General features: G+C 54.4%; 1 long non-coding RNA gene across 1 annotated transcript; it reads right to left on the bottom strand.

Moving 5' to 3' along the window:
* Positions 1-12,437: 12,437 nt before the first annotated feature.
* On the bottom strand, positions 12,438-14,794 carry LOC128932607 (uncharacterized). The gene is made up of 3 exons (XR_013519891.1): positions 14,663-14,794; positions 12,660-12,768; positions 12,438-12,558 (listed from the first exon to the last, which is right to left on the bottom strand). It is a non-coding gene; the product is annotated as an uncharacterized LOC128932607 (long non-coding RNA).
* Positions 14,795-16,320: the final 1,526 nt, after the last annotated feature.

Genomic DNA, 16,320 nt, shown 5'->3' with positions numbered 1-16,320 from the left:
GACACAGAGTAAGGGACTGGTCCAAGCTCACATGGGAAGTGGCAGAAGTAGGTTGGCCTAGACTCTATGCCCTTTATTTTTTCCCCCCTTTTTGTACTTTTATTTCTGCTTTTTAGAGATGGTGTCTTGCCATGTTCCCCAGGCTGGTCTTAAACCCCTGACCTCAAGCAGTTCTCCCACTCTGCCCTCCCAAAGTGCTGGGATTGCAGGTGGAGCCACTATGCCCAGCCTTTTTCTTTTCTTTTTAAAAAATTTTTTCCCTTGCTTTTTCTCTGCTCCCCCTTCCCCTGAGATGTAGTCTTGCTCTGTCACCCAGGCTGGAGTGCAGTGATGCAATCTCGGCTCACTACAACCTCCAGCTCCCAGGTTGAAGCAATTATCCTGCCTCAGCCTCCCGAGTAGCTGGGACTACAGGTGCCTGCCACCATACCTGGCAAATTTTTGTTTTGTTTTTGTTTTTGTTTTGAGACAGAGTTTTCTTTCTTGTCCAGGCTGGAGTGCAATGATACAATCACTGCACACTGCAACCTCTGCCTCCCAGGTTGAAGCGATTCTCCTACCTCAGCCTCCCAAGTGGCTGGGATTACAGGCATGCACCAACACATGTGGCTAATTTTGTATTTTTAGTAGAGAAGGGGTTTCTCCATGTTGGTCAGGCTGGTCTCGAGCTCCCAACCTCAGGTGATCCACCTGCCTCGGCCTCCCAAAGTGCTGGGTTTATAGGTGTGAGCCACCCACCACGCCTGGCCTCCCTTGCTTTTTCACAACAGTTTTAAGGGGGGAAGAATCTGCTTATAAAATCCAAAAATTGAGCCGGGCACGGTGGCTCACGCCTGTAATCCCAGCACTTTGGGAGGCCGAGGTAGGTGGATCACAAGGTCAAGAGATCGAGACCATCCTGGTCAACATGGTGAAACCCCGTCTCTACTAAAAATACAAAAAATTAGCTGGGCATGGTGGCACATGCCTGTAATCCCAGCTACTCGGGAGGCTGAGGCAGGAGAATTGCCTGAACCCAGGAGACGGAGGTTGTGGTGAGCCGAGATCGTGCCATTGCACTCCAGCCTGGGTAACAAGAGCGAAATTCCATCTCAAAAAATAAAAATAAAAAAATTAATCTATTCTATAATTTAAAAAATTTAATGATACATAACAGCCATACACACACACACACACACACACACACGGCACTTACTATATGTCAGCTGTTCTAAATGCTTTGCATATATATTAATGAATTTGGTTCCACCAGAATCCTATGAGGCTTCATTGTAATGACTATCCCCATTTTACAGACAGGAGACTCAAGTGCAGAGAGCTAATTTATGAAGACCACTCAGTGAGTATGTTCAAACTAGACCTTGCTTAGGTGGTGACACCAGAGTTCAGACCAAGCAGCCTGGCTCAGAAGTCTGTGCTTCCCTGTACAGTTAAAAGTGAAAACCCGAGGCTGGGTGCGGTGGCTCAAGCCTGTAATCCCAGCACTTTGGGAGGCCGAGGCGGGTGGATCACGAGGTCAAGAGATCGAGACCATCCTGGTCAACATGGTGAAACCCCGTCTCTACTAAAAATACAAAAAATTAGCTGGGCATGGTGGCGCGTGCCTGTAATCCCAGCTACTCAGGAGGCTGAGGCAGGAGAATTGCCTGAACCCAGGAGGCAGAGGTTGCAGTGAGCTGAGATCGTGCCATTGCACTCCAGCCTGGGTAACGAGCGAAACTCCGTCTCACACAAAAAAAGTGAAAACCCTGGCCAGATGCAGTGACTCATACCTGTAATCCCAGCACTTTGGGAGGCTGAGGTGGGTGGATCACCTGAGGTCAGGGGTTTGAGACCAGCCTGGCCAACATGACGAAACTCAGTCTCTACTGAAAATACAAAAATTAGCTGGGCACAAGGTGGCAGGTGCCTGTAATCCCAGCTACTTGGGAGGCTGAGGCAGGAGAATTGCTTGAACCTGGGAGTCAGAGGTTGCAGTGAGCGGAGATCGCCCCATTGCACTCCAGCCTGGGAGACAAGAGTGAAACTGTCTCAAAAAAAAAAAAAGTGAAAATCCTTGGGTGCGGTGGTGCACACCTGTGGTTTCAGCTCCTCGGGAGGCTGAGGCAGGAGAGTAATTTGACCCGAGAGGCACAGGTTGCAGTGGGCCGAGATCTCACCACTGCACTCCAGCCTACGTGACAGATCGATCTCAACAGAAAAAAAAAGGTGGGCCAGGCGCAGCGGCTCTTGCTTGTAATCCCAGCACTTTGGGAGGCTGAGGTGGGCAGATCATGAGATCAGGAGTTCAAGACCAGCCTGGCCAACACAGTGAAACCCAGTGTCTACTAAACATACAAAAATTAACTGGGTGTGGTGGTTTGCACTTTTAATCCCAGCTACACAAGAGGCTGAGGTAGCAGAATCGCTTGAACCCAGGAGGCAGAAGTTAGAGTGAGCCGAGATTGCACCACTGCACTCCAGCCTGGGTGACAGAGCTAGACTCCATCCCAAAAAAAAAGGTGAAAATCCTCTCTACTCCCATCCCTGGCAATAACCCCTGTGTCAACATTTTTTAGTCTCTTCATCTACATAGGGGTTCTAGGGGTTCTAGATCCTAGAAAGGAATTGCCTGGAGAGCTTCAAAATGCTGATGTCCAGGTCTTACCCCAAAATATTCCGATTTTATGGGTCTGGGGTGGGGCCTGGGCATGGGGATTTTTGAAAGCTTCTTGCATGGTTCCAATGCGCAGCCCACTGGAGAACCTCTAAGCTGTTGAGCTGAGTGTCACACACACACCTGTATTTAGTGTGCTGTCCTAGGTGTGCATACGATATTTTCTTGTATGTGCACTGTGCTATCCATTCACGTTTTTCACTGAATGGCTGTCAATTACTGTGGGTTCTCTGAGAAACCTGGTATGAACATATTCATTCAACTATTGCTTTTTTGTTGTTTGTTTTTGTTTTTAGAGACAGGGTTTCACCATGTTGGACAGGCTAGTCTCAAACTCCTGACCTCTGGTGATCCACCCACCTCAGCCTCCCAAAGTGCTGGGACTATAGGCGTGGGCCACCATCCCCGGCCCATTCAAACATTTCTTAAACATCTATAAATTACCAGGCACCGTTGAAGGCACTTGGGGACTCAAAAGTGAGCAGGACAGGCAGGGACCCTGCCTTTAAGTGTCTAGTCTGCTGGAATTGACAAATTTAATCATGTGTTTTTCCCTGTGAGTGGCGGGGTTCGAGCCCCTCAAGGGTTGCTGAGGGGGAAATATAAGGGGTGGATATCTGACCAGCAGAGCTTAGGCCGGGGAGAGACTTCTGGTATGGCTTTGTATGCTGGGTCTTCTGGCCCTGTGTGGATGGGATTAAGAGAGGGAGGCCCCGAGCATGTTACTGGGCTTGAATGAGTGTGGCTGGCTGTGTAGCATGTGTGTAAAGGTGTGCATGATTTGGGTCTGTGAAATGTGGACGGTGGAGGGGGGGAAAGGGGTGTTTAAGGGGAGGGCTGTGTACTAGGTAGGCACTAGCTCAGTGCGTCATGCAGATGCGCACATGCACATACACGTGTCCACACACACACAGCCAGCTGTGAGGAGGAGGCTGGTTTCCAGTCCCAGGGCCAGGAGAACTCTGCTTTGGGTATGTGGGGGAGGCACAGCTGGGGCTGCAAAGTCTAGAGTGGGAGGGAGGGAGAAAGGAAGGGAGGCTGGGGAGCTGCATCCTTGATCTCTTCTGTTTCTGCAGTTCCGGACGCGGAGCTCTGGGTCTCTGTGTGCCTCTGAGTCTCCCTCTCTCTAATGTCCGGATCTTGGCATCTCTGTGACTCTTCTCCGTCTTGGGCTTTGAGGCTGATCACATGACTGGATCTCCACCTCTCCAGCCTGCTTGGCTGTGTCTCCCTCCATGTCTCTGTCTCTGCCTCCATGTCTGCCTCTGCCTCCGCGTCCTTCCCTGTCCTTGCCAGGTGGGGGGAGGGGGCCCAGTGCTCAGGGAGCAGGTGTCGGCTCACTCAGGCAGCAGGGAGTGAAGCCGAGGAGGGCAAAGAGCCAGCAGCCCCTGGACACACAGCCACACTCCTGGAGACTCGGGCGCTCACAGGAACACATAGTGACGTGCCTGGAGAGAGGGGCTCCTGAGGGCACTCACAGGGACAAAAGTCCACACACAACCACACCCCAAAACACACATGGATGCCAGACACAGATATCCACGGGCCTCAACACACAGACGTTTGCGTAGATACAAAGGCGCACACACAGATGCTCATCCAGGCACACGCGGACATCCAGAGTTGCAGACACACCCGGGGCGTTCCTCCAGGGGAAAGCCCAGAACCATGGACACGCACATTCACACACACCCTCAGGCGCATACAGACACAGATACAGAGGCACAGGTATGTTCAGTTAACAGTGGCAGTCACACTCGGGGCCATGCACTGGAGGCTGAGGCGGATGAGCACAGACACAGACCCTCCAGGACAATCGGAGACCAACATAAAGGCACAGCAGGCCCGCCGAGGGACCCACAGAGGAGCACACCCAGGCAAGGGCAAAACGTCTTGGGGACACACTCCTCCCTCGGGCCTCACTCTGGAGCACCTGGGGACACGCCCATGGGCGGCTGCGCTGGCGGCAGGACGCCCGAGCGCACCTGGCGCCCCAGGCTCTCCCTTAGGCGCCCGGGCCGAGTGTGCGTGCGTGCCCGTGCGCGCCCGTGCGCGCCGCCACCTGTGGGAGGAGAGGTGCGCGCTGCGCCCGGGGCTGCCAGGCTGGCGCGGCGCGGCGGGAGCTGTTGCCATGGCGCGCGGAGCGCGGCCGCATACTAATGGGGTGGCCATGGGCGCTGCCCCCACAGCTGCCCCCCTGCCGGCCGGGTTCCCTCCTCCAACTCCTGCCTCCGGCTCCAGCCAAGTCACCCCGGGGGCTGGCACCCCGGCCCACGCACCCCACTCGGAGTGCCTGAGCCCCTTGCTGGAGGCCTGGGGGCCCTTGCCTCCCCTCTACCCGAAGAGACGTCCCAGGCCCGGCAAAGGGCGGCCCTGGGGCCGGGGAAGGCGAGGGCAAGGGCCCGAACGCTGCGGGGGGCTGCCTGGGGCTGCCTGGCCTGGGCTCAGGCACCGAGCGGGCACGGCAGCTGGGAGCGCAGGTGCTGCCCTGGAAAAGGGTGGCTGTCCTGAGAGGGGGCGGGATAGGGGAAATAAAGGGGGAATTTAACCCTTCCTTCCCCCGGCTTGGCTGGGGAGGGAAGAGGCCTTGACCAGGCCCTGTGCCATCTGCCTCCAGCATCTCTCCAGTCCCTGTTGTAGCCGCTCTGAGGGTCCCTATCCCTCAGGACCTGCTCTTCATCACTCCAGGCTCTAAAGTGACTGGTGAAGTTATGGGTGTGTGAAGTGACCCAGGACTAGGTGGAGGGGGTGGTGGCACCTGAAGGGTTAACACCTCCTCATACCTTGATTCCAGTCCCAGAACTGCCCTGACCCCCTACCCCCTCAGTCCCGCTGTGTTAATTGGCTCTGTGGGGCAGGCCTTCCTGGCGTGGGGGGAGCCAGCAGAGGGTTTTGCAGGTAGAGGCAGTGGGAGGGGGCCTAATAGAGGGGGGAGCCAGGCCGTTGCTTAGCAACCCCACAGCTGTCTGTTGACCTAGAAGAAGCTGCGCCTTCTTGACACAGCTGGTGTTTACATGTAACTGAGGCTCTGGCTTAGCGCTTGCTTGGAGGAAAGCTGAGGCAGGGCCCTCGTGGCAGCCTGGCCCCAGCCCCCGGCTGTCATGGGCTCCCTGCCTGCCTGCCCTCTTTGCTTCAGCTCCCACCTCAAGTCCAACAGAGAAAGAGTGGGAGAGCAGGTCTCAGGGCTGCAGGCTTTGGGGCTGGGAAAAGTTGCTGTACACACACACACACACACACACACACACACACACACAATGCCTGAGGCCTTCCACACAGAAATGGTGGGAGACTAGGAAAAGTAGGGGCAGATTCCAACCCACATGGAAAGCACCAACACACAGAGGGACACATGGCCCTACAAACCTGAAAAATCAAACTGACCTGAGCATGCCACACAGGCACGGAGTTGCTGCAGACATAATGACATCCAGGCAGACAGACACACAAACATGCAGAAACATCATCGAAACACTGACACACAGATGCACCTGCAGACACCTCCATTCACAGGACAAACAGGCACTGACCATCTGACAGAGACACACACTCGAGCACACTGACACACAGAAACCCCACATGGTGACACCGGCAACTCCCGCACGAACACATCCATCCCTGCTAGTGTCTGCAGGCCTGCACAATGAAAGGCAGAAACCCACATACAGAGTCATCCATGTGCACACACAAGAACACAGAGAAACACACAATGGACCCAACTTGCACTGATTGACCACAATGGCCAAGGCAGGCAGTCACTGACACCACTGATGCAGGCATGTGGAGAGGCACAGGTCCCCAGAGGACTACGGGCCCTGACATGCCCCACCTGCACCCGCACAAGTACCCACAGCACAAATATGTGCCAGCCTGGGGTGTGGTGTGGGCAGAGCTGAGACTCCTCCCTACTCACTAGCTCTTCATGGGAACAGATGTGCCCTGGGGTCAGAGGGCCCTAGTGGCCCCAGAACCAGAGCCCAGTGAAGCCGTGTCTGGCCTGGACTGCCTCCCTAACCCTCAGCCTTAGGGAGGAGACATCACCTTTTCCCTGAGAGCCCCTGGTCTGAAGGAGACAGAGCTCTGTCCCTTGTGCCAGAAGAGGCACAGACCTCCCCCATGGAGCTCCAGTCTGATGGAGTCCATATCTCTTTGCCAGGCAGACAGACACACAGACACACACAGCTCCTGGGGGGGTTCTTGAGGGATTCCTGAAAGAGGTGAGCCTGGAGCCTGGCTTTGGAGCCCAAGAGGAAAGGGGGAAGGGTGTGTACTGAGGAGGGCCTCTCTTCCTTCCCCCATACCCCACCCCCTCATCCAGCAGTTCCTCCTCCCCCCAGGGCCCAAGGGGCCGACTGGGGCCCCACAGTCCCATCAGCCCAAGCAGTGAGCAGAAGGAGGAGAGCGGATATTTTTAGCTTCTCTGCCACTGACATTTCGCAGCAGGCGACCTGGGGTGAAGCTGAGTGAGTGCTGAAGGCTGGGAGAAGCCAACAGTGCCTTCCTACCCCCTGCACAAGCACACACAACTGTGCATGCACACAGTTGTATGCAATGCTCACAGACGTGGCTCAGCTTCAGGTACACAGTCACACGCCTAGACACACGTGCCCCGTGCACACACTTGGCTCATAGGCCACTTGCGCTAGAAACCTCACACACCTGGGCACAAAAAATGTATCCATCCACACACCCAGACACACACATGATTCATACACATAATACATTTCGCACACCCTGACAAGCATGACCACTCTCATTCATTATTCATTGGAGAAATATATATCAAGTGCCTACTAAGTGTTGGGCCTTATTCTGGATACTAGAAATACAGTGAGCAAAACAGATAAAAAATCTCAGTCCTCACAGATTTCGCATTCTGACAGGGGAAGTTTGGCAATAAACACAAAATAAACTATAGCCTCAAGAACCACACATATAGGCCAGGCATGGTGGCTCGGGCTTGTAATCCTAGCATTTTGGGAGGTCGAGGTGGGCAGATCACTTGAGGCCAGGAGTTCAAGACCAGCCTGGCCAACATGGAAAAACCCCGTCTCTACTAAAAATACAAAAATTAGCCAGGCATGGTGGCACACATCTGTAATCCCAGCTACTTGGGAGGCTGAGGCACGAGAATCTCTTGAACTTGGGAGATGGAGGTTGCAGTAAGCCGGGATCCTGCCACTGCACTCCAGTCTGGGAAACGAGAGTGAAACTCCTTCTCAAAAAGAACTACACAGTGGCTGGGCATGGTGGGAGGTGGAGGTGGGCGGACCACAAGGTCAAGAGATCGAGACCATCCCAACCAACATGGTGAAACTCAGTCTCTACTAAAAATACAAAAATTAGCTGGACGTGGTGGCACGTGCCAGTAGTCCCGGCTACTCGGGAGGTTGAGGCAGGAGAACCACTTGAACCCGGGAGGCGGAGGTTGCAGTGAGCCGAGATTGCGGCACTGCACTCCAGCCTGGGCGACAGAGCAAGACTCGGTCTCAAAAAAACAAAAACAAAAACAGGCAAGCGAAAAAGAACCCCACATATAGTATCCCCCAAAATACACAACCATATATGGGAACAGCTCCCTAACATTCACTGCTTCACAAATACACACGACTACACACACAATCTACAGGCAAGACTCAGATAACTCCACACATAAGCCTCAAGACAATCACAAATGTGTACGCATCTACACATATATGCAGTTATACATTTAACATGTAAATACTCATGCAGTTCAATCACATGATATGCATTCATCCAGACACACGCAACACACACACAATTGTCCATAGCTATACTGTTCACCTGCCTACATACACAGGCTACAGCCTCCACAAGAACATGTAAGTGCCGGTTCACACAAATCCCTCCACACATACACAACCACTCCTGCCGTCACAGACACACATTCCTGCAGTCCTTCCCCTCCCCCCACCTGGAGTCCCAGCTTGTCTGCCACATGGTCATGTCCATAGGTATACAGAGTCCTAGGATACTCACAACGTCACGCACATTCTCAACAACCCTGCTCCAAAGAGAGCACACACCCTAAGTCAACGCATGCCCAGGTTCATACCCCATCTGCACCTGCAATCCCCTCCCTCCTTTTCCCATGAGGGCAGTTCGGTCACTGCACCTGACACTTGCACCCAGAATACTGTCCCCAGGGACTCCAATGTAGCTGCCCTCGGAGGGGTTGATCCCAGACCTGAGAGGAGCCCTGGGGTCCCTATCCCAAGGCCCCAAGAGGCAGGACTCTGAGCTCAGAGCTCACCCCTGTGCCCAGGCTGGAGGTGGAGGTAAAGGGGAGTCTGTGCCTCTCAGCTCTGCCACCAACCCTCCCCTTGCTCTTCTCTCCTCCTTCCTCTCTTCTCAAATTCCTTTCCTTCTGTTTCTCTGTCTCCCCATCCCACCTTTACCTCTCCAATAGCCCTTGGCCAAAAACCAAGCTGTGTTCTCTTCCAGTTTCTGCTAGAGGGTATTGAGGCCCTGTGAAAAACAGATGGGCTAACAGGCAGACAGACATATCACTTGGGCAACAACAACAACAAAAACGAGGTCATTGTCGGCCGGGCTGGGTGGCTCACGCCTGTAATCCCTGCACTTGGGAGGCCGAGGCGGGTGGATCACGAGGTCAAGAGATGGAGACCATCCTGGCCAACGCAATGAAAGCCCGCCTCCACTAAAATACAAAAATTAGCTGGGCATGGTGGCGTGCGCCTGTAGTCCCAGATACTCAGGAGGCTGAGGCAGGAGAATTGCTTGAACCCGGGAGGCAGAGGTTGCAGTGAGCCAAGATCACACCACTGCACTCCAGCCTGGTGCCTGGCAACAGAGCAAGACTCTGTTTCAAAAAAAAATAAAATAAAAAAATAAAAATGTTTTAAATAAAAAGAGGTCATTGTTATATCCTGAAGACCTGAGAGGGAGAAAGAGCTAAATGGACCAAGGGAAAGATAGGACTAAGTAGCCTGTGGGCCAACACGCACAGCTAGAAGGAGCCCCGGCTTCCAGTCTTGGTTCTGCTGTGTGACCCTGTATCAGTTGCTGCTCCTCTCTGGGCCACTTCTGCCTCTGTACATACAGGGAGTTTCAGTAGGTGCTTTTTGAGGCAACTGGACTCTCAAGGACCCTGCAGCAGTTGTATAAACAGGGAGAGGGGCTAGGAGCCTTGAGGGTCTGGTTGGAACCATAAAAGCCCCTCCTCAGGGGCTCTCTACAGCCTCTTCTCCACCTCAGGCCTGGACTCTAGTGTAGGTTGAAGCACCAGAGGCCAATAGCACCCCCTGCCCACAACATGCATAAACACATGTGCTCCTCCAAGACTCAGCCACTTCCTTTGCCCTCTCTGGACCTCAGTATCCAGCCTGGTGCATTTAGGGGATCAGGTTTGGGCTCTGTGCCTGTGAGCCAGTCTATGTGTGCACTGTCTGTCTGTCTGTCTGTCTGCCAGCAGCCTTCAGGCGCCAGGAGGGGAGGCAGCAGTGGAAGGTGGGGGCAGGGAAGGAGGTAGCGTTGACAAGTTCCAATGTCTGGCTTTCCCTCCTGGAAACCCCAAGATGGGGCTGGCCCCCCCTTCCCTTCCTGTCTCTCTCGCTCAAGCACGTCCCTTCTAAGAGCCCCTCTCTGCAGACACCCCCAGTGGAACCAAGCCCAGATTTGCTGCCAAGAAGGCCGACATTTCTTAGACTTGCCACGTTAAAGGGGCCTGCACAGGCACGCACTCAAATCCCCCCCTCCATGTCCTCCGCCTGTGCACATTCAGGCGACCCAAAACACACAAAGACACGGTTGGACACAGCGGCCACCTGTGCACACAGGAGGCAGCACATGGAGCGCATCTGACCCCGGGCTCACAGACAAGTACAAACACAGCCATGGACTCCCTCCGCCCTCCTCCATTCAGCCTGCCACAGACCCAAGCAGGCAGTTTCCAGCACACCGTGCTCACAGACACACACAAGCGCAGTCACACGCAGGGCCTTGCCACACAGAGGAACAAGTGCAAACCTGTAGCACAGCACCGTCACCATCACCAGCGCCGCCGCCGCCACCGCCCTGTGTAAATGCAACCACAGAAACACAATGCCTCTGCCGCCTGTTCCCTGTACACACAGCCAAGCACACACAGTCACACAGTGTTCCCCTGAGTCACTCTCAACAACGACACAGACAAAGTCTGTTGGGCACAGAGGCGCCCATTCCCACCCTCTGGACATTTGGACTAGCCCACACTACCAGAACAGTGCCTTCCTGGGCACACATGAGACACGCACAAAATCCCAGCCACCTGCAGCGTTCCCTTCTGCACACACACTGCCCCTTGTGCACACACAGACAAGCCCACACCCACAGTTATGCTGTTATCCTCTTGTACACCATAAAATCACAGGGGCTCCCAGCATACCAGACGTGACATACACAAACTCAGGGACACATACCGACTCTCTTGTGCATACACGGATTTATTGGCACTGACGTGGTGCCCATCCGCTGCCATGTGCATACACTGCTAGATCCCAAGTGTCTCTGTACATAGGCCCGAGGTCAAACTCGGGGTATACAGCTTTCCTTTGTGCTTACACAGACACACAGGGGCCCCCTGTGTTGGCACAGAACCACACACAAAGCATCATCACTTGTGCACACTGAGGCAAACACAGACTCACAAATCACCCCACCATGCTCTTCCATGCACACATGTATGTGTGTGCACACTCCCACGGACAGACCCAGCTCTTGGAAACTCGCTCTCAGACACTGCAGCCCCCTGGCCCCCAACCCAAGCTTTCTGCCTCCCTCCCTTGACGGGTGAGGGTGGGGAAGGGCTGGGAAGGCTGGGGGCTGGCTCAGCCCTTGTTCCCTCCCTCCACCGGCTGGCTCGCTCCCTCCTGTCTGGCAGAGTCAGCCAGCCAGCCCAGCCCCGGCTCCAGCAGCCCTGACTGCTCTGGGCAAACTCTCGGCGGGTTGGTCTCGGCTGATGCCGCATCAGCAGCAGCAGCAGCAGCAGGGGCGAGAAGGCTGAGGGTGGCTGCCAACGTGGCAGACGGCGGGCAGGGCGGCAGGAAGGAAGCTGGGCCCGTTCTGCGCCCACTCACTGGGGGAGACAAAACCAAAGGGGCTGGATGAGCAAGCAAGGCAGCTGGGCAGGGGACCTCGCGCACAGCCTGGCTCTAGGCCCACACTGGCCCAAGCCTCATGTGGTGACCTTGGGCACTTGCTCCCCTTCTCTGGTTCCACTTCCTCCTTCAGCAAGTGAATGGACTGGACATTTCCTCCAGCTCCAAATCCTTGTATCCAATTCAGTGCTCTGTGGCCTCCGGCTAGTCCCTTCCCCTCTGGAAAAAATTCTTCACCTCTGTATGTCTACCACCCTTGACAAAGGGTTTCAATCTGCAAAATTAGCACCATTTCATAAATAAGAAAACTAAGGTTCAGAGAGGTCAAACGGTCCACCTGAGGTTACCCAGCAAGAGAGTAACAGAGCTGGAACAAGACCTCAGGGCTCCTGCTTTAGTCTCCAGAATCACTGCTGCCTCCCCTCTCCTCCAGCCTGTGCCGAAGGAGGGTCCCATGCCCTGACTCACCCTTCAGGGTTGTCTGCCCACCCTAGCTCCCAGCCCTGGGCCCCACTAAAGCCACCTGGCTCTGCCCTGGGGAGTCAGGGTGCAAAGGCCAGACAGGCCTCCCACCAGCATTCCAGCTGCCACTGGGAGCACAGCTGTCAGCAGGGCCACGAGAGCCAAAAGCTGCCTCCCCAGCAGGCCCACATAATTGGTACATTGTCAGCTCAAGAACGGAACTGCTGTGGGATCTTGGGCAGTCAGTCCTCAGTTTCTTCATCTGGCTGGCAGTCGTGGATCAGAGGAGATGATTTCCAAGGGCCCCTTCAGCTTGGAGTGTTCCTAAAGCATGACCGAGGGAGGAGACAGCTGTGCCAAAGTCCCCAGCCAGCCACAGCTGTGCTTCAGGTATCCAGAGCCCCGGAATTGGGTCCCTGTCTCACCTTTAGGTTGGGGTGGCATCTGTGTCCTCTCTGAGGCCCCACAAAAGGCAGGGGCTTGGGGAGAGTTTGCAGGCTGGACAGATAGACACACAGATGTAGGAACAAAGGTCTAGAGGAGAGAAGGGAAAAAAGGTCTTCAACCTGTGCCGAAGGAGGGCGCAAAGACAGAAGACAGAGGGAGGCCCCCACGCCCTTCCTTTGTTTCTTCCGCCACCCTCTCCTGAGGCTCACTGTGCCCAACCCCACAGGGCTCAGTCTGTGGGAAGGACAAATGTGGGACAGTCACAGGCGGGTGGAGCATGCTGGGGGATCAGCCCGGGGACTGCGGAGGAGGCCCAGCTGCTCTGTGGGGGTGAAGTAAAGGCTCTGAGCGAGGCATCACAGGTATTGAGCTCAGGTTTCCAGGAAGAGGAAGCGTTTGCCTGTATGTGCAGCGATTACCCCCATTTTACAGATGGGGAAATCAATGCTCAGAGGTAGAGAAACAGAGCCAGGCAGGCCTTGTACCCAAGCCTGCTTGACTGCAAAGCCAGTGTTTTTGTGCTATGCCACGCTGCCTCCCAAAGGAGTGCATTGCTAATGGTGGCATTTCAGATGTAGTGACAGTGCACAGAGAAGAGGTTCTGGACAGATGGTTTCCAATTGGGCCCCTGCCTCAGGCTAGCAGAGCAGAGGGTTGTCAGGGCAGGCACAGCATGCCCTCCTCCACTCTGCTAGTGTGTGGGCTGCGGGCAGGTCCCTGCGCCACTCCTCTCCACCCCCCTCCAGCCCTTTGGCCTTGCCTGGGTGACCTGCATGAGCTCAACTTCCCAGCAGCCCTGCAGAGGAGTCAGCCTGGGCAGAGGCTGTCTCTGCCCTCTCGCTGCTTGGCAGTGCCAGGGGAGGAGGAGCCACGGAGGGGTGGGGGAGCCTTCCAGCCACCAGACCTCTGGTCATGTCCCCCAACTCTGGCACCCCTAGGGTCTTCTGCAGAGACCCAGGCTGGGACGGGTAGTGTGGAGCTGGGCACGCTGGCCGGGCAGTCCCTGTTGCCGCAGCCTTGTTGAGCTGCCATTAACAAGTGGCCGGAGGTTGCTGTGTCTCCATGGAGACCAGACAGTTAGTGCAGCTCCGGGGTGAGGGCCATGATTAGTGAGTGTCAGCTTTGCCAGCCCTGCTCTTCCCACCGCCTGCCCGCCGCTGGGCTCAGAGACAACAGGCCTGGCAGGGGGATGGGGAAAGACTGGGAGGGGGCTCAGGGCCCTCACAGGCAGGGGGGCTCCCAGGCCCACCCCCAGGTGCTTCGTCTTTGTCTCCCCCAGTGGCTCCTCAACTCCCCCTCCTCTAGTCTCCCACCTTCCCTCCCCAGTCCACCTTCCATATAGCCACCAGGGTGAGCTTTCGAAAACACGAGCTGCATCCTGACACTGCCTTCCTTTAGAACTTTCCATGGCTCCCTGTCTCCTGGAGGCTAAGAGTCAAATTTTTTATTATGGTGTTCAAGAAATTCATTCATTCATCACTTATTCATTCAACAAATCTTTCTGGAGCACCTACTATGTGCCAGAAAGCCTGTCAGGTACACATGGTCAATAAAACCAGTGAGATTCCTGCCTTCAAGGAGCTTCCAATCTAGCGAGGAAGGCACACTGAAAATAAAATACAAATCAAAGGACACATGATTACAATCGTGAGGGTTGGAAGGAAGTGGAGAGAGTGCGTTGGGAGAGAATAATTTGTAGGGGAGGCAGCCTCGTTAGAGTGGTCAAGGTGGCAGCATTTGGACAGAGTCACAGACACTGCTGAGGATCCATCAGCATGCACAGCATCCCAGGAGGGAAGAATAATCCAAGAAACGGTGTGGGCCAGGGCCCCAGTCTCCTTCCAAGGGAAGGCTCTGCCCTGCCCCTCTGCCCGGGCCTATTCCTCCCTCCTTCCCTCCATCTCTCCCTCCAACCCCCTCCTCCATGGTTCCTATCTTGGTTAGAGGCACAGGACTTATCCAAGTGAAGAAAAAAAAAAACCTCTGAGTCATCGCCAACTCTTTCTTCTCTCTCCCGGTGTTCCCCTCTCGTGAATCCTGGGTTCTGTCAATTCTTCTCTCCTGCTGTGTCTCTTGTCTCCTGCTGCCACTGTAGACCCCGTCACTTTCACTCAAACTATCACACCTGCTCCAACAGGCTTAGCCATTCCTTTGTCCCCTCCCCATCATGGATTGAGGCTCCAGGCACTATGCCTTAGGGCCTTGGAGATACAGCAGTGAGCAGTGCCACACAGTCCCTGCCCTTGGCCAGAGTCCAGTCAGTGAGGCAGGCAGGTGGGCAGGTCTGCAAACACAGAGGAGGAGTAAGTAGGAGGACCTAATCTAGACTGGGAGGGTTGTCTAGTAGAGCTTCTGGGTGGAAGTGCTGGCGAAACTGAGACCTGAAGGTAGATAAGGAGTTAGCCAGGCAAAGGCAGGGGAACAATCCTCTAAGCAGAGGCAAGAGCACCTGGGAAGGCAGGAAGTTGGAGAGGTCCGAGCCTAAGCCAGGGCTGGTGGGAGCAGGCTCAGATCTGCTCCCCGACATCCAGGCTCTCCTCTTCCAGTTCACACTCCACAATGAGCTTAGAATCATCTTTCTAAAATAGGAGCAATCCTGTCCCTTCCCAGCCCTTAAAATTCTGCTCTGTCTCCCCAGTCCTTTAAAGTCTGCGCTCAATAGCAAGGCACACGAGGCCCTCAAAACTGCCTTTCCAGCCTCATTTCCTACCACTCCTCTCAGCCAACTATGTGTCCAGCCACACCCAAACAGGTCATATCTTCCATAGCCCTGGGCCTTGTCCACAAAATACATTCCTCCTGGAATGCCCTCCCCCTCTTCTTCAGGTGAACTCTTCATTCTTCAGAGCTCAACACAGATGTTCCCTTTCTCCAAGAATCCTCTCTGGACCCCTCTTCCCAGCAAGAATAAGTTTCTCTTCTATGCGCTATTATAATTTATTATTTATTTATTTATTTTTGAGACAGAGTCTTGCTCTGTTTCCCAGGCTGGAGTGCAGTGGTGGTATCTCGGCTCACTGCAAACTCAGCCTCCCAGGTCCAGGCCATTTTCTTGCCTTAGCCTCCTGCATAGCTGGAATTACAGGTGCACGCCACCACACCTGGCTAATTTTTGTATTTTTAGTAGAGACGGGGTTTTGCCATGTTGCCCAGGCTGGTCTTGAACTCCTAACCTCAGGTAATCCATCCGCCTTGGCCTCCCAAAGTGCTGAAATTATAGGCGTGAGCCACCACGCCAGGCCTATGCCCCATTACATTTAATTCCAGCTAGCTAATTCTCACTGAATGCTTCTTTCTATGTGTTAGGCTTTACATAAGCATTCCATGTTCGTGTTCGTATTTAATCCTCATGGTTATATTATAAGAAAGTATCTCGTCATGACTCCCATTTTGCTTATGTGAAACTGAGGCTCAGAAAGGTTAAGTGACTAGGTCAGCTCACAAACGTAATCAGCTATAGAGCTGGGATTTGAACCCAGGCAATTTGTTGCCACAGTTTATATGCCTAATCCTTATTCCACACTGCTCTACAGTAAGGTTTTCTAGCAATGTATTTGCCTCTGCCACCAGACTAGCAGCACTTGGAGGGTAGAGTCCAAGACTGATTGATCCAGGGTCCCCAGGGCCCAGCACATGGCT

The sequence above is a fragment of the Callithrix jacchus genome, chromosome 7, assembly GCF_049354715.1.
Source record: "Callithrix jacchus isolate 240 chromosome 7, calJac240_pri, whole genome shotgun sequence".
Classification (NCBI taxonomy): domain Eukaryota; kingdom Metazoa; phylum Chordata; class Mammalia; order Primates; family Cebidae; genus Callithrix; species Callithrix jacchus.
This window is presented reverse-complemented; position numbering and strand designations above follow the sequence as displayed.